Here is a 26,931-nt window from a genome sequence, read left to right as displayed (position 1 = left end):
AACAAAGCAAAACAAAAAACCCTTGTAACATTACAAAATGGCAATGGCCACCAGGGATCCATGGAGCTAGAGTTACATTGCATCTTCCAAGCTGGAGATTAAAATAGCATATCTCTCTTTAGTTCTTTTAAACTACTGGGAGAAGCAGAGCAGATTCAAGATTTTGTGCATTGTGCAGAGTTTCACAAAAGATCACAGGTAAGATAGAGCAACAGTTAAATAGTTGGTGTGTGTGGGTTGCTCATTCGTGGCTTTCATACAATATGCTTGTTACGTAAAGGGATTGAAAGGTATCTGATTTCACATAGCATAAGATCAGGCACCCTGTTTATTAACATTGATTTGAACCAGAGCATTGAAATATTTGTATAGAAAATTTTCATAAATCAGATGAACCAAAGTATTTGAGATTTTCAATCTCATGTAAGCTTACCACATAAGAACTAATTTTGGTATGCTTGTAGCAAGAATTAATTATGACTGCTGAAAGACACCACAAGGAATAGATCAGTTTCTAGTAATCCTAAAATTGAAAGAAATGATAATGTACTTTAATCACAGAATGCTTTATGAAAAGCTATAATTTTTTATGATTAAATGGATGGTGGCATGAGGAACAAGAACTTGTTGCGCATCATTTCTTTTGATATTTTTAATATAGTAAGAGGAAGTAAATGATATCTATTGGCCTAGTCACTTATTTTATGAAGTCAATTAGCAACAGGCTTAAGTAGAGACAGTTTTTCACTGTGTTTATAAAGCTGTTGACACCAAATTGCTTCTGCAATGGCTCCTTTTGGGATTCAATGTTAAGGCCAGCAAGGAAGTGCTACCCCCGCGTAGACTGTTGTGACTCGTGGCATCTGACAAATTGGTTTACAGACGTGGCATTCACAGGAGTGTGGGGAAGACAAACGATGAGGTCGCAAAGTATGTTGAAGAATCCAGCTATGGTGGGGAAATAAGTCTGTTTGGGATGTCACTGAACCTCATGTCCAAAATTAGGATCCTAAAGTAATGTCCTCAAATGTTAAATATAAAGATGACATGCTACACTGGTGACAGGCAATGTAAAGGATGAGGAGTGGTGCCAGGCGCCCTGTACCTCGTGGTTGGAATCTTGGTTTTGCCCCTGAGTAGATCTGAGATTTTCTTTTTCTTGTCTTGCAGAGCAGAGTGAATGACAGTATTTCCTCAGGGTTGCTGTGCAGAGGAATGTGAGGATCCATATCAAATGTTTAAGCCTGGAACCTACCAGGTACCATACTGAGTACTCAGTGCATGTTTTCTGAAGTGATTTCTTAGCATAGAGCGGCACAAGGATGTAAGTGTCTTTATGCTTCTTTAAACTTTGTTTAGCTGTCAAGGCTTCATTTTTATTCCAAGAATGGAAACATAATCTTATCAGTTTAAAGGAGTACAGTCATTTCTAGTTTACTTTTTTTTAAAGATTTATTTTATTCATTTGAGAGAGAGAGAGAGAGAGAGAGAGAGAGAGAGAGAGAGAAAGTTCTTCTATCTACTAGTTCCCTCCCCAGATGACCTCAGTGACCAGGGCTGGGCCAGTCTAAAACCAGGAGCCAGGAGCTTCTTCCAGGATTCCCATGTGGGAGCAGGGGCTCAAGCACTTGAGTTGTCTTCTGTTGCTTTCCCAGGCCATGATCACGGAACTGCCAGAAGTGGAGCAACAAGGACTGAAACCGACACCATATGGTATACTGGCTTTTGGCAGAGGTTTAACCCTCTACGCCACAGCACCTGCCCCGGTCACTTCTATTTTAAAACTTAAGTTTATATTATGTAAGTTAAGGGTCCTCTATTTCCTTTTCCCTCTGTTTCTCACTAAGAATGATCCTAAACTCCAAAGGGCTTGTTTGGCATCAAGGAAAGTGTCAGATGGTCTGTCTTGCTTTCATTTGCCATATGCTGCTATTGTATGGACACATTGTCTGTTCTCTCCATGTGCAAATTCCATGGTGATTGGTCTGGGAGTGCTTCCTCTGCTAACTTGCCCTCACTTTAACTCTTGATACTGATTTGCCCATCCAGTTTTATTGTCCCTCTCACCCCACAGTCCTTCCCATCTATGTTGCATGAGATCGTAGTTATCATTATGGTTGTCAGTGACTCCAGGTCTTTCAGAAAAGTGCTAGAGATTAGGATAACAAACTGAACAGGAACAGCATGCGTGAGCATATGTGTCTTTTGGGCCCTGATCTGGAATGGGTGATGAAGTCTGTGCAAACAACTAGTTTGATTATTGATTACTATAACTGAGATTTAAACATAAGTATTTAGCTTCCAAAGCCAGTGTTTTCTTGATTATTGCCATCACCACTTTTATTTTCTAACAGGATAGGATTGTCTTGGGGCTGGTGCTGTGATGTAGCAGGTAAAGCTGCCGCCTACAGCGCCGGTATCCTATCCGGTTTGAGTCCAGGCTGCTCCACTTCTGATCCAGCTCTCTGTTATGGTCTGGGAAAGCAGTAGAAGATGGCCCAAGTGCTTGGGCTGCTACACCTGTGTGAGGGACCCAGAAGAAGCTCCTGGCTCCTGACTTTGGGTTTGCGGAACTCCATCCATTGCGGCCAATTGGGGAGTGAACCCCAGTGGATGGAAGACCTCTCTCTACAACTCTGACTTTCAAATAAATAAATAAATCTTTAAAAAGAAAAAAATTATCTCATCAAATCTTACTTAATTTTTAATTTATTATTATTTAAGCTTTTACATATATTTGTACTTATTTATGAGGTAAAATATTATAATTATATGTATAGTGTATAATCATCAAACCAGGATAATTAACATTCTTATCTCCAAAAATACTATCATACCTTTGTGTTGCAAGCTTTCAAACTATTTTCTAATTATTTTTTTAAGATTTATTTATTTTATTTGATAGAGAGAGGAGAGGCAGCGAGAAAGAGAGGTCTTCCATCTGATGGTTCACTCCCCAATTGGCCTCAATGGCTGGAGCTGCGCCAATCCGAAGCCAGGAGCCAGGAGTCCCTTTCTGGGTCTCCCACATGGGTGCAGGGGCCCAAGGACTTGGGCCATCATCTACTGCTTCCCCAGGCCACAGCAGAGAGCTGGATCAGAAGTGGAGCAGCCTGGTCTTGAACCGGTGCCCCACGAAATGCCAGTGCTTCAAGGCCAGGGCGTTAACCCGCTGTGCCACAGCGCTGGCCCCTTCTAATTATTTTGAAATGTATAATAAGTTGTTGTAGACTATAGTCTCTATACAATGTTATAAAACATTAGAATTCACTCCTATCTAGCTGTGTTGTGGTACCCCTTATCCAACCTCTCGGTATTCCTGCTTCTGCTGATATTTTTAGAATCTAGTGACCATTATGCTGTTCTCTACTTCTAGGTGATCAACTTTTTTTAGCCTCCAAAACTGAAGGAGACTATTTGTCTTTCTGTTCCTGGATTATTTCATTTAACATAATGTCCTCCAGTTTCATTCATGACAGGATTTAATTCCTTTTTTATGTCTGAGTAGTATTCCACTATTTATGAAACCACATTTTTAATCCATTTATCCATCCATCCACAGACATCCTGGTTGATTCCATATCTTAGCTATTGTGACTAGTACTGTAATAGACATGAACATGCAGATATCTCATTGATGTAATAATTTAATTTCGTTAGTATAAATGCCAGTAAAAAGACTGTTGAATCATATAGTAGCTATATTTTCAGTTTTTGAAAGAACTTCCATGCTGTTTTCTATAAAGGTTCTACTAATTTACATTCCCACAGTGTGTAGGAGTTATCTTGTCTCTGCATCCTCCCAGCATTGATGTTTTTGTTTTTGTTTTGATAATAGCCATTCTAGCTGTGCTGAAATGATATCTCATTGTAGTTTTGATTTGCATTTCCCTGATGATTGATAATGTTTAACAGTTTTTCATATATTTTTCTGTTTGTATGTATCCTTTTGAGGAATGTCTGTTCAGGTCTTTTGGCCACATTTTAATCAGATTATTTTTTGTGGTTTTTTTTTTTAACTTTTATTTAGTAAATATAAATTTCCAAAGTACAGTTTATAGATTACAATGGCTTTTTTCCCCCCTATAACTTCCCTCCCACCCGCATATTTGTTATTTCTTATATATACAGGATATTTATCCTGTGTTAGACAGTTTACAAAGTTCTCTCCCATTCTGGATGTTTTCTCTTCTTTTTTGATTGTTTGCTTTGTTGTACAGAAGAGTCTTAGTTTGATATACTCCCATGTGTCTGTTTTTACTTCTGTTTTCTTTAATTTTGGGCTCTCGTGCAGAAAATCCTTGACCGTATCAATGGTTTGCATCTTTGAATCTTTTTTTTTTTTTTTTTTTGACAGGCAGAGTTAGACAGTGAGAGAGAGAGAGACAGAGAGAAAGGTTTTCCTTCCGTTGGTTCACTCCCAAAATGGCCGATACAGTCGGCAGGCTGCGCTGATCCGAAGCCAGGAGCCAGGTGCTTCCTCCTGGTCTCCCATGCGGGTGCAGGGCCCAAGCACTTGGGCAATCCTCCACTGCCCTCCTGGGCCACAGCAGAGAGCTGGACTGGAAGAGGAGCAACCGGGACAGAACTGGCGCTCCAACTGGGACAAGAACCCGGAGTATCGGTGCCGCAGGCGGAGGATTAGCCTAGTGAGCTGCGGCACCAGCTTGATTCATTTTTAGTTGACTTTTGTATATGATGAGAGATCGAGAAGGGTGAGAGGGTTTCTTTCTTTACATATGTATATCCTGTTTTCCCAGCATCATTTATTGAAAAGACCATCTTTTTTTCACCTTATTTTTTGATACCTTTGTTGAAATTAAGTTGTCAGTATGTACATGGATAGTTTTCTGGATTTTTCTATTCTGTTTCATGGGTCTATATGTAGGATTTTTTTTATAAGGATTTATTTATTTACTTGAGAAGCAGAGTTAGACAGAGAGAGGGAGAGACAGAGAGAAAGGTCTTCCATCTACTGGTTCACTCCCCAAATGGTTGCAAACCAGAGCTGGGCTGACCAATTCAAGATCCAGGAGCCAGGAGCTTCTTCTGGGTCTCCCAAGCAGGCACAGTGGCTCAAATACTTGGGCCATCTTTTGCTGCTTTCCCAGTCCATCAGCAGGGAGCTGTATTGGAAATGGAACAGCCAGGACTTGAACCGGTGCCCATTTAGGATGCTGGTGCTGCAGGCAGATGCTTAACTTGCTATGCCACAGCGCTGGCCCCTATATGTAGCTTTTTAAGCCCATTAATAATCAGAGAATATACATGTTGTGATTTTATATAGTCTATTTTGGAGAATATGCCATGTGCTGAAGAAAAGAATGTGTTCTTCAACTCTTGGGTGACTACAAATGTCTGTTAGGTTCATTTGGTCCATAGTATTGTTTAACAATATATTTCTTTATTAATTTTTTGTCTAGATGATCTGTCCAGTGATGAAAGTGGGGTTTCAAATTTCCAACTATTACCGTATTTTTATTTTATCACTTTATCCCTCCCAGTAGGTCTAGTAATGCTTGCTTTATGTAATTGAGTGCTCCAGCATTGGGTGCATCTACATTTATAATTGGTATTTCTTTGTGTTGGATTGATGCCCTTCTTCATTGTATAAAGACATTCTTTGTTTCTATAGTTTTTGACTGAAAATCTATTTTACAACACAAGTATAGCTACTGTTGTTTACTTTGGTTTGCATTTGCATGGGGTATCTTTTTCTATCCTGTCACTTGCAGCCTCTGTGTGTCATTACTGTTGAAGTGAGTTTCTTGTAGGAAGCATATTTTGTATCTTGTCTTTTAAACCAGTCACTCTATATCTTTTAACTGGGGAATTTAATTTGTTTACATTCAAGATTAGTATTGATAAGTAATAGTTTGCTCATGCCATTTTGTTAAATGTTTTCTAATTGCTTTGTGTAGTCTTTGATCCTTTCCTTCTCTCTTATTGTTTAATTTTGTAGTTTGGTGATTTTCTGTACTGATGAGATTTGATTCTTTTCTCTTTGTTGTTTGTGTCTCTGCCCTACCAGATACTTTTATTCTTCCATCAGTAATTGTCATGCTTTTGCCCTCAGATGTAGAACTCCCTTAAGTGTTTGCTGATAAAACCCCTCATGTTCACTGGTCTGGCAATGACTATTTCTCTTTCCTTTTGGAAGGACAGATTTTTCTTTTCATTTTTTTAACTTATTTAACATTTTCATGTTAATGTGATATTAATACAAAGGGAACAGATTCAATGTAGTTCATAGATACAATTCTAAGTATCTTATGCCCCCTTCCTCCCTCCTTTGAAAAAAACTATTTGCAGTGATAGTGATACACACAGGCATTTCTTTCTCTTTTTGTTTTTGATTTTTTTCTTTTAAAAATTTAGCTCCCACATATAAGGGAGAACTTGTGGTATTTGTCTTCCTGTGTCCAGCTTATTTCACTCAAAATGATGTTTTCCGGTTACAACTGTTTTGCTGCAAATGGTGGAAGTTCACTCATTTTTTACAGCTGAATATTATTCCATTGTTTCTTTATTCATCTGATGATGGACACCTTAGTTGACTCCATATTTTGGCCGTTTTGTAAGTGCTGCTATAAGCATGATGGTGCAGGTGTCTCTTTGGTACAATGTGTTCATGTTTTTTGCATATACACTCATTAGTGGGATTGCTTTATGGAAAGTCTATTTCTAGTTTTTAAAGAAATCACCATACTGTTTTCCACAGTGGCTGCACTGATGGACATTCCCCTTGGTCCACATCCTCACCAGCATTTTTTACTGTCCATGTTCTGGATTTCAGCCAGTCTGACAGGGGTTAGGTGATTTCTCACAGTGATTTTGATTTGCATTTCGCTGATGGATAGTGACATTGAGCATTTTTTCTTATATTTGTTGGCCCTTTGTATTTCTTCTTTTGAGAGCAGTTTGTTAAATTTCTTTGCCCATCTTTTGACTGGATTAGTTGTTTTGTCATTGTTGAGTTTTTTGAGTTGCTGATATATTCTAGATATTAGTCCTTTTTTTGGATAGGTAGCCTGCAGATATTTTTCCCATTCTGTTGGATGTCTCTTTACTAAATTGAACATTTCCTTTTGATGTGCAGAAGCTTCTGAGTTTGTTATTATGCCTTTTATTTGTTCTGCTCTTGTTGCCTGTGCTTTTGGGATCTTATCTCAGAAGTTGTCACCTATACCAATGTCTTTAAATTTTTCTCTACATTTTCTTCCAGCAACTTCATAGTCTCAGGCCTTAAATTTGGGTATTTGATCCATCTTGAGTTGATTTTTGTATATGGTCAGAGGTATGGATCTAATTTCATTCTTCTACATATGTACATCCAGTTTTGTACCACCATGTATTGAAGAGATTATCCTTTCTCCAATGTATGTTCTGAGCACATTTGTAAAAAATCAGTTGGGTGTATATATGTAGATTAATTTCTGGACTCTCTTTTCTGTTCCATTAATCTATGTGTCAGTTTTTATGCAAGTATCATGCTGTTTTAATTACTATATCTTTGTAGTATGTTTTGAAGTCAGGTATTGCGATACCTCCAGATTTTTTTTTTCCCCTTTTGCTCAGGATCACTTTTCCATTCCTGGTGTTCTGTGATTCCATATGAATTTTAGGATTTTTTTTTAATTCTGTAAAGAATGTCATTGATGTTTTGATAGGGATTGCATTGACTCTGTAGATTATTTTAAATGGTAAAGCCATTTTAATGATACTGGTTTGAAGACTGGATTTTCTGAGTATATTATTCTTGATTTGTTTTCTCCTTTCCAGATTTTGAATATATTATCCCATTTTTTCTGGCTTGTGTCTCTGCAGAGAAATTTGTTCCTAGTCTAATGGAGATTCCCTTATATTTGATTTGACATTTTTTACTTTCTCTTTTTAGAATTCCTGCTTTGTCTTGTACTTTTGATAGTTCGGTTATACTATGCCTTGGAAGAGGGTCTTTTGTGATTGAGTCACTTGGGGTCTTTTGAACTTCCTGAATGTGGATGGCCATATCTTTTTTTCAGGCTAGGAAAGTTTTCAGCTGTAATTTTTTTTTATATAATTTTCTATGCCTTCTTATCTTGTTGTCAATTCAATTTTTTCTTCCTCATCGCTCTCCTGCTCCTCCTTTTTAAAACTAGCAGCTTTTTTTTCTCAAAAGGTCTGTCTTCAAGCTCAGAACTTCTTTTTTCTACTTAATCAAGTCTGTTGTTGATCTTTTAAATACATTTTTCATTAATTAAATTTTCCATACATCTTTTTGGTTCTTTTTAAAAATGATGTGTATCTCTTTGTTGAATTTCTCATTCAAACAATGATTTTTTTTCTTATTTCATTGAATTATCTGTATCACCACATTTCCTTAGGATCATTATTTTGAATTCCTTTTCAGGCATTTCATTTATTTCCTTTATTTTAGATTCTTTTTTTTTATTCTTACAAAAAAAGATTTTATTTATTTAAAAGTCAGAGTTCAGAGAGGCAGAGGCAGAGAGAGAAAGAGAGAGAGAGAGAGAGAGAGAGAGAGAGAGAGAGAGAGGTCTTCCACCTGCTGATTCACTTCCCAGATGGCTGCAATGGCAGGAACTGCGCCAATCCAAAGCCAGGAGCCAGGAGCTTCGAGCTTCCTCTGGGTCTTCCATGCCAGTGCAAGGGCCCAAAGACTTGGGCCATCTCCCATTGCTTTCCCAGACCATAGCAGAGAGCTGAATCAGAAGTGGAGCAGCTAGGACTAGAATTGGTGCCCATATGGAATGCTAGCACTGCAGGCGACAGCTTTACCTCCTATGCCACAACACTGGCCCCTATTTTGGATTCTGTTTCAGGAGAATTAGTGTGTTCATTGGAATTGTGATGCTAACCTGCTTTTTCATGTTTCTGTATTGATGCCTGCACATGAAGTTTAATAGTTGACTCTTTCTAAAAAAGATTTATTTATTTGTTTGAAAGGCAGTTACATAGAGTCAGAAGCAGAAAGAGAGAGGTCTTCCATCCACTGATTCACTTCTCAAATGGCTGCAACAGCTAGAGCTGAGCAGATCTGAAGCCAGGAGCCTGGAGCTTCTTCCAGGTCTCCCATGTAGGTGCAGGGGCCTAAGAACTTGGGCCATCTTCTATTGCTTTCTCAAGCCATAGCAGAGAAGTGGAACAACTGGGACTTGAACTGGAAGCTAGCACTGAGGGCAGCGGCTTTACCCGCTATGCCATAATGTCAGCCCCTAAGAGTTGACTCTTTCAATTCTGCATGGTGGCTTTCATGGGAAATTATTTTTTCCTTTAGGTAAGATGAGTATCAGTTGTGCAGGTGCTTTGACTTTGTTTATGTTGGTACAGGTCACGACTTCACCCACTGCTCCACAGTGCCCGGACCTGTCCTTCACCTTCTTAAACTAATAATCAATTATTCTTCTTTGTTTCTTGAAACCTTAACTCCTTCCACTGTCTATTAGTACTCCTGTTTTCATTGAAGGTAAGTTTACTAGATATGTACATGATCCTTCCAAAAATCATTCCTACCTCATTTCCTTGAACTTCTCTTCCCCAGCAGTCTTGTTCTGATTCCAAATTTAGCCCATGGTCATGCTCTAGCCATTGCATTACCAATAACTTCAATCTATACTTAATTTTAGAGTTACTTATTCTGCTTACTTGCTTACTAATGTCTATGAGTTTTAAATTCCTTTTAATATCCTGGCATCCTTCTGATATGCTTCATTAATCCTGCAGTATCTGTAGGATCTTTGATCCATTAGTCCGTCCATATTTTTTAGTTTACTTAACTCTTTTTACTTATTCAAACTTCCTTTCTTAGCTTCAATCCTATTGTCATTTATTGTTCTCAATACGTTATGTATCCTCTGTAACTCCTTGACTGCCTTTTGCGTCTTTATACTTGCTTGGAGAATCATAACCTTCTTTAAATACAACACCTCTGTTTCCATACTTGTGCATCTGAGGCCTCAAGAAAAACTGGTCTCACTTTAAGTTTGTAACTACACTCCTCAAATGGGCCTTGAATGCTTTTTGGCAATCTTACTGTTCTTCAGTAGTGTTAACGCCTTCACTTTCTGTATGCCTATGGCACCATTTCTCTTCTGGCCTCAAAGCCCAATGCATCTACCTCATCCTCATTCCTCCCTGATGGTCTTGTTTTCTACTTTATTGAGAAAAGGGGAGGTTAAGCAGAAAAAAGTCTACAGATTCCACTATGACATCTACTGACCCACCGGTATTTTCCTTCTGTTCTCTTACAGCAAATCCATCAGTGGCTTTACAGTCTAATCCAAGCACACTTGCATTATTTGGGAGCTTTCTAACACGGCTGATACCTCTGCTCGTGCATCAGAGCTTGTTATTTAGGCACTGTGGTTCCTCTCCGCTCCTGTCCTCCCCTCCCCTCCCCTTCCTTCCCCTCCCCTCCCCTCTCCTTCCTTTCCTGTCCGTCCATCCTAAGGCAGGGTTAGGAGGAGAGAAAGACAGACAGACAGACACATACACATACACAGAGAGAGAGAGCGAGAGTGACTATCTTTCATCTGCTGGCTTACTCTCCAAATGGCTGTAAAGGCTGGGGCTGGGGCTTGGGATGGACCTGACCAAAGCCAGGAGCCTGGAACTCTATCCAGGTCTCCCACATGGGTGCAGGGGCCCAAGAACTTGGGCCATCTTCTGCTGCATTCCCAGGTACATTAGCAGGGAGCTGGACTGGAAGTGAAGCAGCTGGGTCTAGTGGAGGATTAACCTGCTACGCCATAACACCAGCCCCTGGTCCTGCGTTTTTAAAGACTCTCTAAGGCATAGTTCTGCCAGTTAGCATTGATAACTATTGTCACGGAAGAAGTATGTATAGTAGTTCCTGTCTAATGACAATTCCTCCACTTGTTCATTTGATCCTGTTTACTGTCATCTCCCAAGACTTAACTCCAGTTTGTCTCTTTTCTTTCCATCATGAGTTAGTGGATCATTTTTTAATATCATATAAACATGCGTTATGTCTCCAATATATCTTTTTAGAAGGTTTTTGACCATTCTTTCTCAGTAGCTCCATTATTTTTCAATTGTTTCAGTAAAACTTGCTCTCCTTCTAGTCTGTCTCTCTCTCTCTCTCTTTAAAGATTCATCCATTTACTTGAGAGGCAGAGTTACAGACAGAGAGGAGGAGAGACAGAGAGAGGTTCTTCCATCTGCTGGCCCACTACCCAAATGGCCAGTTTCTACAGCTGGGCTGATGGGAAGCCAGTAGCCAGGAGCTTCCTCCAGGTCCCTCATGAGGGTGCAAGGTTCAAGCACATGGGCCATCCTCCACTGCCCTCCCAGGGAATCAGCAGAGAGTTGGATTGCAAGAGAAGCAGCTGGGACACGAACTGATGCCCATATAGCATGTGGGTGCTACAGGTGGAGGCTAGCCTACTATACCTCAGCACCGGTCTCTGGTCTTTTAAATCTAATAAAATCTAACTTTTGTGCCACTAGTCCTTTAAACCTTCTCTCATCAATCTAACCAAAAACTTGCACATGTCCAAATACAACATTCTGTTCTCTGCCTATATCTTACTTGATCTATTAACAACGCTTTTATATAGTTGACCACATATTTCTTCTTAATAAACTTCAATTGTTTGACTTACAGTATATCATACTCTCAGTCTTTCTTCTACCTCATATTTTTTCCCTCAGTTTTGTTTGCTGGTTAATTTTCTCTCCCATGACTTCTTAATGTTGGTGTGGCCCTGGGTTCAGGGTTTATTCCTCTTTCCTCTTCTGCATACATTTAACATAATTATATCATTTATTTCCATGCATTTAAATAACATCAATATTCTAGCTAGTATTTGTATTCAAATATTTCTGAATTCCTTATTTATATATCTAGTTATTTAATTCAAAATTTCTATCTGGAGAGCTAATAAATAGTTCAAATCTGACAAATATTCAAAAGGCAAATCTTGACACCAACTCTCCAAGAACAAAACCACCTCAAATCTAAGTAAATAAATGCCAACCAACTTCTGTTTCATCCATAATCTTTTCCATCTTAGATAGTCACAATCTGTTCTTCCATTTCTCAGACTTCCAAATTTTGAAACAATCCTCTAGTTCTCTGTTTGTTATACCCATATTCAGTCATCAACAAGTCTTCTTGATCTGCCTTCCATTTATAGCCAGTCCCCTCTCGTCACTTTCAGTGGTCTGTATTGTCCATGTTTTCCAGGTTCTCCTTACTCCATAGCCCTTGACCATGGTGTCAGTACTTCCCAAAGAGCATTGGAATCACCTCTGGCCCTTGATGAATAGGATGCCTCCTGGGCTCTACACTACAGGCACTGAGTTAGAATCTCCAAGGATGGAGTAGAATAGCCTGCATTTTCACCAAGCTTGGTTGTTACGTCCAATACAATTTGAGAATCCCTAAGCTACTAAGTATCGTCTCTCTAAAACTGCATGTGTTTGTGAGATTCACAGAGTTCCTGAACAAAGTCTCCTTATTTGTTTCCCAAACTTAAATTATTTATTCTGTCTTCCAAGGTTAGACTCTGCCAATCTGCTGATCAGGGAACTTTTTTCTCCCATGATATGTCTTCTTAGGCCTTGAGGTCCATACCTGGAACAGGCATTTGGTGCAGTGGTTCAGATGCTGCTCCAGATGTCTGCATTCCGCAGTGGAGTGCTTGGGTTCCAATCCTATCTCTACTCCTGATTCCAGCTCCCTGTTAATACAGATCCTGAGAGGCAGCAGGTGATGGCTCCAGTAATTGAGTCCCTTGAGAGGTCAAGATTGAATTCCCAGTTCCTGGCTTTGGCCTGGCCAAGGGCTGGCTGTTGCAGGCATATGAGGAATGAACCAGTGGATGGGGGAACTTTGTCTCCCTCTATCTCTCTTTGTCTGGCTCTCTGATTTTAAAATAAATAAAAATTAATTAAAAAGATTCATGCCTGATGTCAAAACTGTATTTGATAAACCTATACCCAGATAACAAGCCAAAATTCTCATACTGCTTTCCTCAGGTCCCTAGTAGAGCTTTCCTTCCTTGTAGGTGTAAGCGGCCCAGCCTCCTTTTGGTAGGGAACATGGAATAAGACACCACCTCCAAATACCTACTAGATCCTGCCCTTTAGTCTCCCACCTAGTTAGCTTCCTGATAATGTCACTCCAGAGAGCACAGACCAGCTATCAGGTGGGAGGAGTTATGGTAGACATTCAATCAAATAAAAGCAAGAAATATCAAATGAAAAGAGATCAAATCAATAGAATGTGATGCCTTGTAAAGTAGAAAGCTCCTCCTCACCAGTGAACACAGGCCAGCAGAGCCTGGATTCTTAATGATCTGAAGCATTACACAAAGAGCTGGATGGAATGCTTGTGTCGTTACTAAGAAAACTCCTTAATTTTTGACATGTAAAAATGATGACAAAATAATTTGATGTAATCTTTTCAAAGTATTGTCTAGATACAGATTGCAAGGGCATTTTATGCTTTTTCTTACTATGTTATTATTTCACGAATGCTTTTTCTGAAAGATGTTCTCCACAGACCCAGAATTTCACATCTTTGCTGTTATGGCACTTGTGCCCAGTTCTCGAAAAGATACCCTTCTTGATCTTGAACACACATCTTAATTTTCTTTTCTTATTCTTGTATGTTCAAATGGCTGGACTGGGGGCTGGGAGATCCACATGACTCACTCTTGTTGCCTCATGCAAGTTCTTACTACTCCCAGTTGGGTGTTTAGGTTAATTAGACATGAATGACAATGATTTGAGTGAACTTATCATAGTTAATGTAGCTATTAAGAATACATTTCCATGCAGCATCTGCACCATAATTTGGATAAGGAAACATAAAAACTGAAATATATCCTTCCTTAATTATTTTTTCAAGCAGAAATAGAGAACACATTAGATGAATTTGAAGATCTCACTGTGATTCTGTCAGTTGGGGATAAGGCATTTTTCCTGAATACACTCTAGATTTCCTCAGATACATGGAGCAGCTAACCCCACTCAGAATTTTTTCTAACTAAAAATGGAATGAAAGCAAATCCACGTGTAGGTTAGTTACTGAGCCAAGAAATCAGAGAATAAAAAAAGCAAAAGTAAAAAATTGCAACCAAAAGATAAAAAATGGACTTAGGCAATAGTCTCTAATAGATTTTTCTTAAATATTTATTAGAGAGGCAGAAATGGAGAGAGAGAGAGAAAGAGGCAAAAAACATCCTTATCTGCTGGTTCATTCCTTAGATGGCCACAGCTGCTGGGGCTAGGCTAGGCCAAAGCCTGGATTTAGAAACCCAATTTGTGTTTCCTCATAGATGACAGGTACCGAACTACTTGAGTCATCACCAGCTGCCTCCCAGTGTGCAGATTAGCAGAAAGCGGGAATCAGGAGTAGAGCTAGGACTCAAATCCAGATACTCCAAAGGGGATGCAGGTGTCTTAACTGGTGACTTACCTGCAAGGCAGAACTTCTACCACTTCAAGTAGATTTTGCTCAATTTTAGATATGACTAATTGGCTATGCCTTACCTTGAGCTAATCAGATTACAGCTGATGAGTGAAAACTTTAACAAAATAGTGAGTACTGTTTATAAAGCCTTTGCCATGACAGTATTCCATCACATGCAGTCACTGGAATCAAGCTTTTAGGAAGGTAATAAAACACTTTGATCCCTATTACATGAATGTTGAGCTGAGTAAACTTAGTCTCAGGTTAATGAACTTGATAAAAGACAAACAAACTTTAGAACTGAGATTCTAACACAGATATAACATATTCCAAGCCCTATTTTTAAAAAGATTTCAATTATTTTCTTGAAGAGCAGAGCCACAGAGAGGGAGAGACACAGAGAAAGCTCCTTCATCCACTGGTTCACTCCCCAAATGGCCGTAATGGCCAGAGTTGGGAGGATCAGAAGCCAAGCCAGGAGTTTCCACTGGGTCTTCCATGTGGGTGCAGGGATCCAAGTACCTGGGCCATCCTCCACTGCCTTCCTAGGCCATAGCAGAGAGCTGGATCAGAAGAGGAGCAGCTGGGACTAGAACTGGCGTCCATATGGGATGCTGGTGCTGCAGGCAGAGGCCCAGCCCACTATGCCACAGCACCGGTCCCCCAAGCCCCATTTTTAAAGTATTATGCTATATATTCTGTTTATTATGTTTAGTGATGGATATTATATTTCAGGATGCATATAGATGAACTGGAATATATATTCAGATGAGAATGACTTCAGTGATAAAAGATTTTGTGTCATTTCACATGAAGAAGGGCTGAAGACCCCAAGGATGGCTTTGATTAGCCAGAAAGAAGATGAGCACTGCCTTCTAGTAGTTGGAAATACCTTTTAGAAATGGGGACTCTGACTTCATGTGCATGCTGTGATGGTTAATTTTAGTTTCAGCTTGGCTGGGCTAAGGGACACCACACAGCTGGTAAAACATTATTTCTGGGTATGTCTGTGAGGGTGTGTCTGGAACAGATTAGCTTTTGAGTCCATTCTCATGAAGCCAGGTGGCCCAAAAAGAACAAAAAGGCAAAGCAATGCTAATTCTATCTTGTCTTGAGCTGGGACATCCATCTCATTCTGCACTCAGACATCAATCAGAGCTGTGGCTTCTTGGGCATTTTGTGACTTAGGCCAGCATCTCTACCACTTCCCACCAATTCTCAGACCTTTGGCCTTGAACTGAGAGTTACACCATTGCCCCATTTAGTTCTCAGGTCTTTGAACTCAGGCTGAATGACGCAGCTTTCTTTTCTGGTTCTCCAGACTGCAGATTACATATCATGGGGTGTCTCAGCCTTCATAATCGAGTGAATCAGCCTGCTGTTCTATATCTATTTTTCTGTTTGTTTTGTTTCACTGGAGAAGCTTGACTAACGCACATGGCTTAGAACTAGGGTTTATTGGGAAAAAGAATTCATTCCTCAGTAGATTGGGAGAACAATCATATGATTCCTAGAATGTGTGAGACTGTCACTTGGTAGGGATTTTACAGAGACAATTAGATAGATATTTGGTCTACATATGTTTGTGGTCCTCTCCAAACTTTATATTAACCTAAGAATTAGAATTGTAGAGAAATTTGAAAATCATGTCTAGCCCATGGTACAAGGCATTCTTATTTTTTCACATATATATATATATATATACACACACACACTTCATATATATGGAATATATATCCAGATATATATACACATATACATATACACGTGTGTGTGTGTATATATATATATATATATATGGATATATATTCCATATATATACAAACCCCCATAGTTTTGGATCTCTGGGCAAGCCACACTGGGTAGTATGTTGATCATGAAACTCATATTCTAGGTCTTCCTTTTACTTTACTTCTGGTGTGAAGCTATATTTAGGTCCTTAACAGAAATTCATTATTATATGCTGAAACAAGTATGGTCCATGGAAAATTATGAATTAAGTGAAATTTGATTGTATTGTCTTCCCAGTTGAATGTTTAACACTGTTCTTTCCTAATACTACCTGAAATTTGATATATGGATTATCATACTTAAGTCGTCAGGGATAGGATCAGGTGTGGGGAGATAAAATAGCGATTAGATTGGATTTCTTGTTATCCCCAAATCTCACTGCTGTTTTCTCCTATACTGAAGACTGGTCTGCTTTTTACATGACAGAATAATGATCTTATAGAATAGAAAGAGGGAACAAATTTATGTATCATAGAATCCTAGAAAGATAAAATAATTAGGAGTTAAATGACAGCCTAGTTTAAGCCCAGAAGGTTAATTGTCCTGGGATGGTGTTCTTGTGGCACCATAGCTGGTTCTTGCTCTTTCAGTCCTGTTCTTATGTCACCATACCACATAGCCACTTCCAGGGATATGTGTTTAAATCATTGTTTTTTGTTACCTCTGTTCACTATGACCCTTAGGATTCAAATGTTGGGATCATTTGAAAAATTGAATATTTCACACCAACTTCTCCTGTCTTTTTCATTGTCCTGAAATCTTTGGGACTCGGCATAGATAGCACCCAAGCATTTATTCTTCTTGGACCAGAGAGTGATTTTCTTGCATGAAGGACATTGCCTCCCATTTTTGCTGACTTCATTCATTTTCTTAGGAATTAAAATACTGATACAGAAAAGTTGTGCAACAAATATTAATTTGGAATGTTCCACATCCTTGGAAGTTGTGAGTTGTGATTCCTATCCATTTTCTTTCTATGATTCATACCCTCCTGTCTTCTAACCTATAAAACAGGAATATGACTACAGCTTGAGACCAGAAATACAGCAGGGCTCTGTATATGCTATCTTAACTAATGAACTGTATGTAATGTAACTATATGTAATCTATACAGTTTTCTTCTGTTAGCAAAAGTTATGGGATTAATGTTACCTCCAGAGATTAATGTGCATAATAATCATACATATCCATAATGCATTTTGAGGAATGTTAGGGGCTTTATGTTATAAATACACAGTGAGGATGCAGATTTCTTGTGTCTTACAAAGCAGGGCACTTTGGATTCTAACCAGCGCTATTTTTGCTCAGTTTTTTTCTCGTCTATGCTTACCTATTTTCTTTTCTGATTATTTCTTAACTTGGCTTTCATTTTAATGAACTAAAACCTGCATTGGCAGGTTATTGCAGACTGTTTTAAAAAGTTCAGATTTGATGTAGTTAGGTGGGCGTTTTTCACTCATTACCATTCTCCCTAGCTCTCCTTTTGCTCTACACCAGACCCTCATCTCTCATGTATATTCCAGTGTGGAGTCCATAGCTTTCAACCCTGTGACACAGGCCTACAAAGAGGGCTGCATCCTTTCCTAGATAGAACGTGGCTTAGAAGCTCTTATACCAGTTACTCATGGTCAGAATTAATACTTCTAATTTGCAACCAGGATTGTTTTATTGCAGTTGTTCAAAAAATCTTTTTAAAGAGGCAAGCATTTTTAGCTATCGTAAGGTAAGTGAAGCAGGAGTTTGTTTCCCTGCTTGGATGTTGGCATGATGGTGGCTGCCGTCAGCAGAGGGACTCAAGTGAGGCAGGGGCAACAGAGAGCAAGATTTAGGTATTTGGTTGGCTTTTTTCTTTTCTGGATAGCCAGGCAGAGTTAGACAGTGAGAGAGAAACAGAGGGCTATAGACAGTGAGAGAGAGACAGAGAGAAAGGTCTTCCTTCCGTTGGTTCACTCCCCTAATGGCCACTACGGCCGGTGCTGTTCCAATCCGAAGCCAGGAGCCGGGTACTTCCTCCCAGTCTCCCATGCAGGTGCAGAGACTCAAGCACTTGGGCCATCCTCCACTGCACTCCCGGGCCACAGCAGAGAGCTGGACTGGAAGAGGAGCAACCGGGACTAGTACCCAGTGCCCCAACTGGGTCTAGAACCCGGGGTGCCGGCGCCCCAGGCGGAGGATGAGCCAAGTGAGCCACAGCGCTGGCCTGTTGCTCAACTTTGTAGGCTCTGTTTTCTGCTTTAAAAGGAACTCATTATGAAAGACAATTTATATTCTAGAATGGCATTGATCAATGGAAATACAACATGAGCCATATGTACATATTTATATATCTATGAATATATTTGTGTATTTATTACACATGTATTTACATATGTATATTACATCTGTCTTCTAGTAACCCAATTAAAAATAAACAGATTAAGTTAATTTTTTAAAAATTTCATTTGATTTGTATGTTAGAAAGAGAGATTTTCCACCTGCTGGTTCACTCCAAATGTCTGCAACAGTCAGGCTGTGCAAGGCCAAAGCAAGGAGCCCAAACACCGTATGAGTCTCCCACATGGGGGACAGGAATCCAAGTATTTGGGCCATTATCTGCTTCCTCCAAGGATATATGTTAGCATGAAGCTGGATCAGAAGCAGAGTAGCTGGGACTAAAAATAGGCACTTTAATATGGGGTGCAGGCATCACAAGTTTTAACTTAACTGCTGCACCAAATGCCTTCCCCTAAATTACTTTTTAAAAAACAAAACAAAAAAAAGATTTTTTTTTTTTAAATTTGAAAGGCAGAGTGACAGAGACAGAGGGCGAGGCAGACAGAGAACACACACACACACACACACACTCACACTGAGGAGGAGGAATGGGGGGGGGGCTCTTCCATCTGCTGGTTCATTCCCCGATGGCTGCACAGCCACGTCTGGAACCATGCTGGAGCCAGGCCAAAGCAAGGAGCCCAAGCACCATATGAGTCTCCCACATGGGGGACAGGATCTCCTACATAGGTGCAGGGACTCATCTATTTGGGCCATTTTCTTTCTTTCTTTTTTTTTTTTCATGTATACACCAACTCTACTCCTTTTCTTATTTTTCTTTTAATTTTTACAAGACATATTTTCAATTTACTTTATAATCACAAGCTTAACCATCCACTAAAGAATTCAATAAGTAGTTAGTAGGAAAAAAAAAGCACTGTTCCTCCAGAATTTAGAAAAGGACTAGAAACAATAATCAAATCTCAAAATATTGTTTTCGCTCATATATGTTGCATTTTTTTGTACTCTGCATATTATTTACCACAAATCAGGGAAAACGTGGTATTTTCTGCTGGCTTCCCAGGTTCATTAACAGGAAGCTAGACTGGGAGCAGAACAACCCGAACTGTAACTAGTACTCTAGTACTCTGTCAGGGGTGCTGGCACTGGAAGAGGGAGCTTAACCCATTGTACAACAGCAGCCCCCTAAATTAATCTTTACAGCATATTTTATTTAACTCAAAATATACAGTATTATTATTTTATCATGTGATACTACTGACGACTTAAGTGCTCACTAATGGCTAATGGTGACCTGATTGGACAGCACTGGAGAGGAGAGGAGAGGAGAGGAGAGGAGAGGAGAGGAGAGAGGGGAGGGAGAATCTTCCGTATGCTAGATCACTTCTCAAATGGTGACAATGACCAGGACTAGGTCAGGCCAAAGCCAGGAGCTGCTTCTGTGTCTCCCACATGGGTGCAGGGTCCCAAGCACTTGGGATATCTTCCGTTGCATTCTGAGGTGCATTAGCAAGAAGCAGGATCAGAAATGGAGTAACCAGGACTTGAACCAGTGTCCATATGGGATTCCAGCACTGCAGGAAGAAGCTTAACCTTCTACACCACAGAGCCAGCCCTGAAAGATTGGAGGTGATCTTTATTACATGTACCTCTCAGCCTAGAGATAAATTTTTTATTTGGCTTAGTTTGTTAGCCAAGGCAAAACTAATTTAAAGTGCTCTGTGAGTACAAAATGTCATCATTTATCTCAGACATGCAAAAATCTAAAGAGGACTTTGCTGTGGTCCTTAGAATTTGCTTGACTTGGGAATAATAGGTATCAGAAAAATAGTAGGGTTGTTGATTGGTATAGTCAGAATTGGGCCAGTCCCAATTCCTGTTTGCTTCAAGTGTTGCCCATGGTGTGAAACTAGCTGGGCGATGGAAAGTGGGAGTATGGTGTAAAGAATCAGAGAACGGATTTTCCTGCCGATGTGTGATTATAAGACTGCTAATTATGGTAAATTGCTTTTCTTTGGTAAAATGCAAAGTCTTAAACCCAAAGAAGATTTCAATGTGATTGTAAATAATTGGCTCAGAAAACACAAGGTAAAGTAACATGGCTATTTTCTCCTGAAAATTGTGAAGGCAACATACCAATAAAGCAACCTTTGAGAGCATCTGTATGTGATGTAACTCTTCAGTCATGCAGGGAACAAGGAGGAAAATTACTTGCCTTATTTTTGCAAGTCCTAAAGACAAAGAAACAGTCAAACATCTGATCATGGAAACAAATGCCTCCTAAAATAGAGTTGCCCAAATCACTGTCAGAGTTAGGGCTTTGTAGAAACACAGATGGTTCCGGATTGCACGGGGTGAGTTATCAGCAATGATGGCAATGGGGATGCTAATTAATGACAATAGGAAGGGCTGATTGTTGGCCTGCTTTACAGAGTGTCAACTTTATCTCCTATTCAAGATCCAGCACAACTTCTGCCTCCTTCACAGTCTTTCTCTTCATTGTATTTCTTTCATCTTTTAGTCAATTTCAGTCTATAGCACAGATTTGGTAGGAATCATGCATGACCTTGGACTGACTCCACTCTAGTTATCTCGAGCCTACAAAGCTTTTGTGTTATTTAAGATTTTGTGTGGTTATATTCTATTTCCCAATTACATTGGAAACTTTTTGATGACAAGACCTATTGATTATATCAAGCCAAACCCCAGCCCTGCCTAGTAGGTGCTTATTGATTACATCTCAGCATCAACATTTGGGTAGAATGTTGTCCAGGGAGGTGAGAGTCTGCCAGTGAGTCACAGCAATTCAGTAACTCCAGCGTCTTCAGTTACTGGCTGTGCTCAGCTAACTGTGCTCTTAGTGGTGAGTGTCTCTTCCCAGTGGTTTTTAGTTAGTCTTGTAAGTTACATTCTTAACACTCAAATTGTAGTAACACAGGAGACTATCTTTTTCCACATGGTCAGTTGAACCACTAAATTCCGTGAATCATCTCATTATTTATGCCTGTGTCCTGAGAGGCTGAATGGGAGAGTGTGGCTAGATCAGGATACCACCCCTAGCCCCACCCCAGGCCACAACAAACAGCCCTGCATATATGCACACATGCATACACACACAGACCACCTGTGGCAGTCTTTTGAGGCTCTGTTTGAAAGGCAGTTACTCTGAAAGGAATTCCTGTAATCAGGAATTTCTCCCATGTACCTTTGTCCTTTCTCATAATCTCCTTTGATAATTGTTTTTTGAATGAGTGCCAAATCTTTGCATGTTTAAAGGAGAGTCTGTACCTGATTGGCTCTTTGCAGTAGCCTAGAAAATGTTTCCTGAAGCAGTTACCTCTCGGTGAGTGTTCTGAACTGTGACGGCTTGCTTTAAGACCCTATTCACATTTCCCACTTTGACTTGGCACAGGTTATGGTACCTCTTAATGTGTGGAAAAACTCGAGTCCTATAGATGTGACCCCACTCGAAACTCCCTGAGCCCATTTCATATACATTTAAGGAGTAGTTTTGTCCCTTATTTACTCTTTTCTGCATCTGCCACATGATATCTCAGTTGGCTGCCTTGTCCTCATACTCTCCTGGCACTTCCCGTGACTCCCTGCCTTTGGGAGACATCTTTCTCTTCTCCTTCAGTATTGGTATTTCTGTAGGGATTTATCTTTTCTGCAGCTCTGCTGACCCCAGACTCTCTTCTGCCTGTTGCTGTGCCCCTGTGTCTTACTTGTCTCCCAGATGTTGAAGACTCCCAAGTGTGTATTTTCTGACCCATCAGTCTCCCCGGCTAAGTCCAGAGTGTTACATACACTATCCCGCCGGCATCTTCCCTCCTGAGAAGAGTCTGTGCCTTGCTTATCCTTGTATGCCCAAGCAGTAGTAGATTGTTGCCTCTGAAATTGGGTGGCTTCCTCAAACTTTGGTAATTCACCTCCATTTTTCAAGAATGATTTATTTATTTGAGAGGCAGAGTTACAGAGAGAGAGGGAAAGACAGAGAGTCTTCCATCCACTGGTTCACTTTCCAGATGACCGCAACGGCCAGAGCTGCACCAATCAGAAGCCAGGAGCTTCTTTTGGGTCTCCCAGATGGGTGCATGGGCCCAAGGACTTGGGCCATCTTCTACTGCTTTCCCAGGCCATGGCAGAGAGCTGGATCAGAAGTGGAGTAGCTGGGGCACAAACCAGCACCCATATGGGATGCTGGTGCTGCAGGCGAGGCTTAACCTACTATGATGCATCTCCATTTACAAATAAGAATATAGAATCTCAAAAATGTTGTGAATTCAAGGTCAAAATGCTTGTTATAGTTTACAAATGTTTGACTCACTACTCATCCTGTTCAGGGACCTGGTGCCTCTCTCTCCAGATTTTCTAATGTGTGAGCATCCTTCACCGAACGTATGGGATTGTAAACTGTCATCCCTGGTAACCCCTCAGAGTGAAATGCAGGCTCCTTCACACAAAACGGGCTGCCTGAAACTGCACTATCAGATCACTCTAGGACTGAAAATTATCTTCAGACTGGAGAATGAATTGACTTTGAGGAAAAGTTAATGTAACTTTCCTTGAAGTTTGCTGGGAATATAATCATCTGGTCATAAAGTGAAACAAAAGAATGGGAAATATGAGGTATATCTAGTTCACTCCCTCCTTAGAGATCTGTCACAATTTATACTGAATAAATTCATATTTTATATTCAGTGGATCATAATTTGGTTCCTGGTAGAATTTAAGTTCTGGCATGTATTATCATAATATATTTCTGAGTTTGACACTTTCAAAATCTTTTTGTTTTCCAGAGCCCACCTGAAATTAATATCCTCGTAATAGGGTTTAGAATTATTTTAGTAACTTGCCGTGTTACTCTAATGTTATATTAAAATCCTTGTAACTGGGTTTAGTTACTATCTCAGTAACTTGCCATGCATGTTATTCTAATGTGGGACAACAGTTGTGACTTCTGTATTTGCAAAGTAAAATTCAATATTTACAATATCTGTATTTATCTATGAAATGCCTGAAGTCTGTATACCTTAAATAAAAGTTTTCTGGGAAAAATAGAGTATTTATTCTTCTTGCCAATCCATTAAGGACTAATTGCACACCTCTGCAGTTCCTTTGAATCATGTGCTATAGTCTTTTTGTTAAAAGGAGATTAAAAGTGGAAAAGATGTGTGTTAACATCATGATGACTGAACTTAGTTTTCTGCATGTATGCTCAGATGAAAGATAAAGTATTGAAAAAGACAGAGCTTGGGGCCTGTGTGTGAGAGAGTATGTCTGCGTGTCTGGTGGCAATAAGTAGTTGTCAAAGGCACTTTGTTCAGGGACTTAATAGAATGAGTATTTTGCCTTTTAGTAATTTTCAAAAACCATTTTCCCCCATGTCTGAGAAAGGAGTTATGTATTGCACTTTGCTTTCACAAGTGAGGAGAACAGAAGTTTTTGCTCTGATTAAAATCTTATTTCATACTAATTTGATGTGAGGATATTTTTCCTAGAGCCCCTTCTCCCCTAATCTTCAATATATGTAACAATGAACTGGTGATTTTGAGGTTAGCTTGTAATGCTAATTCTGTACATTTATTTAGCGCTTCACAAATTGCGTGTTCATGCACATAAACTATCAAACTTGATTCTCAATGTTGATGAAATAATATCACGAACATCTTGACTTTGGAGAGGGTAAGCTAATGATTTGTTTTCTTTAGTTTGGATTATCATTATTATAGTTATTTATACTTCTGTAAATTAGAATCTTGATGGTCAGGTAATAGTAATATTGGATTAATGAGCTATAGTTTCAAAGGAACTGACAATTTATTGCTACTTTCTTGTGGTACTTCTCATGTCAATTCACATAATTGGTTCACTTACTAGAGGGCCTAACAATGGTTGGGATTTTGAAATAGTAAAATAATTTCTTATTGAATGATAAGATAATAAACTATCTTTTTAAGACCATCTTAAGATAGTTCTACACTGTAGGAGTTGCATGAAGTGTTGGATTGTGTACAGTGATTCTCTGCAAAACAGAACAATATTATTTGGTTATATTCTTAGATTCAATCAATTAATATTATGAAATAGAGACCCCAGAATTAAAAATAAAAAAAATCCTTCAGAAGCTCCAATGAGTATGGAATGTATACATTTCCCCTTAATTCTTTTTTGCCTCTATTTCTTAATGACAAGATGCTGAAGATATTACATTAACAAAAAAGGAAATGGAGAAGAGGAATAGTGAGAACTTTTGGGATATTAGTAATGTGTTGTCCTTAATTTGAATATTGTTTATGAGTGTGATCAGATGGCTGAAAGCTCATTTTTCTATACTCTTAGGTGCTTTTCTTGGTGTGTATACAGTATTTCAATAAAATGTTAAAAATCTTGGTTGATGAATAGAATCAACACACTGTATTTTTGTACCTTTCCATTGGAAACAATATAACAATATAACATATACTAGATAAACCTGTGATACACTGAAAATGTTTTTAAGTATGATTCATTTTATGTCCAAACCAGTAGCTAAAATATTGTGTGATTATTGTTTAAGGGAATTGAATGAGTCTAAAATTTTATTTAGTGTGTGTAATCTGGTGGAAATTATTTATTTATTAACTTATTTATTTATTTATTATCCTTATTTAATAAGGATGATGAATGAGCAGTATTTGAGGATTTGAGTTTGACATTTTTACAAAGAAGGTGAGTGAAAGAAAGAATCCAAGATAAAAGGGGGGAGTTGGGTCAGGGCCAAATCTCAAGTAGCCTGTTAGGGTATGGTAAAGAACTGGAACTTTATCCTAAAGAATAGTAAACTGGGAATGTTAAAGTTGGGCCTACTAAGGTATTACCATGTAAAAAGGAATGCTGGCTTTGTTTGTTATTAGGAGAAAGACTTCTATCACGGAAGAGTGGAAACAGAATGGTCAGATAGGAGGCTGCTATAGCAGTGAAAACTAGACTTGGATAAGAACAGATACGAAAAAAAGTGGATGGATTTAGTTTACATTAAAGATGTTGAACCTAGGATTGGATGAAGGTTGGATATGGAGATGAGGGAAAGGGAGGAATCCCAGGTGATGTGAATTTTCTGCTTGACTGGATGATGGTCCAATGAAGAATGAGAGAGGGAAAGTAGTGATGGAGAAAGGTGGAAATGCGTCATCACTTAGGATATATAAAATTGGATATGCCTATTGGCCAGATAACTGGAGATGCTAAATTCTCAGTTGAATATGCAACTTTGGCTTAGAAAAAGTGTCAGGGTTGGAGAAAAACTTTTTTGAAGGAAGAGATCATATTTTGGTAATAAGACTGGCTGAGATCACCTGGGAAGAAATTGTAGCCAGAGATGAAGACTCTTACAGAGCCTGAGGCACTGCAGCAACCATTCAGAGGTAAGACAGAAGAACAAATAGCAGCACAGCAGAACAAGAGGACAGTAAGGCAGTAGGAAAACTAAGACTATGAAGGTATCAGTGTCTCAGTTCTAGAGAAAGTGTTTTGTAAGGAAAGCAGGTAGAAATGCTAACTAACCTATTGTGATCACCCCATATTGTATACATGCATTAAATTACCACACTGTGTCCCATAGCATTGTACAATTAAAATGATAAAAATAACAATGACAAATAAGGGTATGCTTAACTGTATGTATGTTGTAGAGAGGCCAATAGAGTTTACTGTAGCACAGGAGGTTGTGTCTGTGTATCTTGGAAAAAAAGTAGATTTATTTATTTATTTATTTATTGTGACTCACAGAGACATAGATAGAGATGAGGGGAGAGAGAGAGAAAGGAAGAGGGAGAGGGAGGAGGGAGGAGGGAGGAGGGAAGAGAGAGAGAGAGAGAGAGAGAGAGAGAGAGAGAGATTGAGATCCCATCCATTCAGTCCCCAAATACCTGCAATGGCTGGAGCTGGAACTCAATCCAGGTCTTCCACATGTGTGACAGGAACCAGGAACCCAATCACATGAGCCGTCACTTGCTGCTTTCCAGGGCCTGCATTAACAGGAAGATAAAGTCAGGAATTTGAGGAGGGTATCAAACACAGTCACTGTGATATGAAATGTGTGTATTTTAACTGTTGGGCCAAACACCTACTGGTGTGCTTTTTCACTTCTCCCTCCACCAGGCACTCCCCTCCCTCCTCTCCCCGCCCCTCGCCCCCTTGGCCCAATCCTGAGTATGAGCATTGGTAGTATGCCATCTCCAAATTTAAACTGGGTGGAAATATAGAAAGTAGTCATGGTATTGACTTAGACACTATGTATATTTCCTTGATTCCATAGTTTGGTTAGAATTCTTATTGTATTGTTTTGTAGACAACCTAGATTGAGTAGGTTACCAAGAAGCTGGATTCCTACAGTACTATAGCAGAAAGATGTGGATTCTTTAATGTTAATGCCGCTTTGT

The 26,931-nt window shown here is 39.3% G+C and overlaps 1 protein-coding gene across 4 annotated transcripts in view; it reads left to right on the top strand.

Annotated features, from left to right (window-relative positions):
• Positions 1-26,931, top strand: part of TAFA2 (TAFA chemokine like family member 2) — a 528,509-nt gene that overhangs the window by 290,689 nt on the left and 210,889 nt on the right. Inside the window, exon 2 of one of the 4 annotated variants that reach the window (XM_089307431.1) lies at positions 1,171-1,258. The exons of the other annotated variants lie outside the window; for them this stretch is intronic. The gene's annotated coding sequence lies outside the window, so the exon portion shown is untranslated. The remainder of the gene's footprint in view (positions 1-1,170; positions 1,259-26,931) is intronic. 4 annotated transcript variants of the gene reach the window in all.

This window comes from Oryctolagus cuniculus, chromosome 11, assembly GCF_051225735.1.
Source record: "Oryctolagus cuniculus isolate XC-2025 breed Fujian yellow rabbit chromosome 11, ASM5122573v1, whole genome shotgun sequence".
NCBI classification, from domain to species: Eukaryota; Metazoa; Chordata; class Mammalia; order Lagomorpha; family Leporidae; genus Oryctolagus; species Oryctolagus cuniculus.
Note: the sequence above shows the minus strand (reverse complement) of the source record. Positions and strands in the feature narration are given on the sequence as shown.